The sequence below is a fragment of the Pteropus vampyrus genome, unplaced genomic scaffold, assembly GCF_000151845.1.
Source record: "Pteropus vampyrus isolate Shadow unplaced genomic scaffold, Pvam_2.0 Scaffold143, whole genome shotgun sequence".
Taxonomy (NCBI): Eukaryota; Metazoa; Chordata; class Mammalia; order Chiroptera; family Pteropodidae; genus Pteropus; species Pteropus vampyrus.
In genome coordinates this window covers 206109-208715 of record NW_011888924.1, presented here as the reverse complement: position 1 = coordinate 208715, position 2607 = coordinate 206109, and the positions used below count along the sequence as shown (strand labels likewise).

The following is a 2607-nucleotide window of genomic DNA, read 5'->3' as shown; positions in this document are numbered from 1 at the left end:
TCGATGTGGTATCTGAGTGGCACAGCACTTGAATTCATGGTGGGGCTGGGGCTGATCCGTGTTCTTCATTTCTCAGGAGGTCCTGAAGGCAAATTTTGCCTAGGGGTAAACACTTCCCTTTCCTCATTCTCTGGACCAGCTTCCCGTCAACTGTTCCACAGACTTTTTCCTCTTCTCTGCCCGGAATGCTGCTGGGGGCTCTGGGAAGCCAGGCAGAGCCCCACGTGGAAGGGGTGTGGCCAAGGGCTCCAGTCAAGAGGGGGCTGGGGGTCCTTCTGGACCACCTGCTCCTCCTCACCCAGCTTCCTCATCAGTGGGATGTCTGCACATCCTGCTGTAAGGGAGCCAGTCTCGAGAGCCGATGAAAGAGAGAAGACAATGTTTTCGCAACGGAGTAGGACAAACAGTCCTCGGAGCCCTGCTTCTTCCTCCCTGCAGCCAGCCTGCTACGTCAGGCCACGTGCTGCCTTCCGCTGTTCCCAGCCCCCCAGGTCCCCCTCCTTGTCTTCCCCTTCCTTTCCTGGCCAGGCTGCCTCGCTCAGCTGAGGGGATGAGGCAGCGTCTCCTGGAGTCATCTCTTTACCCCGTGCAGGCGTGAGGGTGCTCCCCTGGGCTCGGCTTGCACCCTGCAGGGGTGAGGCAAAACCGAACTGGGGAGCAGGGGACCACACGGAGCGGCCCTGCCATCTCTCAAACAAAGGGGACATGAGGTGTCTGCCCACTGCCGACCCCAAGCCCACGGGCCCCAGCTCAGGCCTGGCTCAGAGCGACCGTCCCTTTCCCCATTCCAGACCCATTTCCTACCCAGGACAGAACCAACACCTTGTTTGTCCCCTAAGTGACTGCTCCTGTCTGGAAAGTCTTTTTCTTGTTTTATTTGAAGACCAGAACTGTTCCTTCCTCCCCTCTGGTGATGAGGAAACATTCTGTTGAATTTGGCATCCTCAGCTTCTAGGAGACCTTGGTTGTTTGTAATTTGATACTATCAGGTTGTTGCATAACCTTTCCTACTGGGAAGTGGGCCCTGCATCCCAGGCCTTCTGTCCAGTTTGGGGTAAGGGGTGGGGTTGAGAAAGGTCAGAGGTGAGGTGGGTGAGGGAGCAAGGAACAAGAGATGTTGGCTGTTGGTCCTGGTTTGGGGCAGGGCCAGCTGGTAGGGACCCAGTAGAAGTTGAATTGCGTGTCCTTTAGGGCCACCAGACTTGAAATGTTCCTATCATCACATTCAAGACCACCCCTCAGGCCAGCCAGAGTCCTTGGTCTCAACAGAGGCCTGGCTGCCCTGTGTTTCTAGAAAACTAGTATGCTTTGGGCATCCTTGGCAAGGGCCCATATTTATATTTAGAAACGAAGCCTGCTGCTTTAGAAGGTTATAGAATGTGCACTCCTCAGAACAGGCATGTTCTTCCATCCGAGTCACAAATACGAATGCCTTTGTGGGCCAGGCAGGTGATAAAAGTGAACACATGTTCATTTTCATCAGTGTGGGCAGTGCCAGGGATGCAGTAAACTGGAGAACAGAGTCCTGTCTAATCACATTCAATGTCGGTTAAAAAAAAAAAATCCATTCCAAATCAAACGTCAGAGGGCTGAGTTCAGTGCGTGAGCTGCCACATTGCAACTTCTGCTCTTCTCTCTCTGTAGGTAATTTTTGTTTGTTTGTTCTTTGGTCTTTGTTTTTTTGGATGGCGTTTGTTTGGGCCCTTCCATGGCTGGCACTGTGCCAAAGGACCTTGCTCCGAACTTAGTTTACGTTATCTTAATGTAACTTTTCCCACAACCCCAAGAGATAAGTACAATTATTTTCCCCCTTCATGGCTGAGGAGATGGCATCTGAGGGAGGGTAAGAACGCTGCCCAAGGCCACACGATGAGAAGGGGTGGCCTTAGAGCTAGACCTGAGTTCTGCCTTGCTCCAAAGGCTCTTCCTACTTCCTACTTCCTAACATTTCTCAAACTCTGGCCCTCAGAACCCTGGCGTCGGAGTCACCTAGAATCTGTTCCACTCCGGACTCATGAAATCAGGATTGCTGGGGTTCTCTCAGTGGTTCTGCTGTACTGAGACGTTTGTGAACCTCCTTACGAGCTACCCTGTCTTTCTGTCAGTGTGACTCTTGTGTCCTTTCTGGGACAGACTGCTGTTCCTAAGCGTAGGCTGAGCGAGTCTTCCTCAGCCTGCCCTGTCCCCATGCATCAGGGAAGGCCAGCCACTTCCGTAGCCAGGGAAGAGCGAGGAAGCAAATTCATGAATCATGGTTCTGTTTATGTTTTGGTTGCTGAGGCTAAATATTTATTGCTCTAAGTAAGAGGTTCTGCCTTAATTAGAGCCATAACTAACCACAAGTGCGTTGAAATGCATTCTCGTGACCCCAAGACATGCTACTCTCAATAGAAAACCATATCTAACCAACGCTTCTAATGTGCCAATGCCACTGATCAAAGTCTTAACGCTGATCTAAACTGAAAAGCTTTCGGAATCAAAACGTACATAGAAGCTATGGACTTTTCTGTTGTTTTCATTATAACTTACAGGTTCGTATTTATGATCTGATGTCTTAAAGGTATAAGGATGTGGGCGATTAAAATCTGCGCTTACAAGCTCAGGCTA

At 50.8% G+C, this 2607-nt stretch overlaps 1 protein-coding gene across 1 annotated transcript in view; it reads left to right on the top strand.

The window, feature by feature from the left end:
• ARSG (arylsulfatase G) overlaps positions 1-2607 on the top strand; it is a 92327-nt gene that overhangs the window by 68562 nt on the left and 21158 nt on the right. The window lies entirely within an intron of this gene.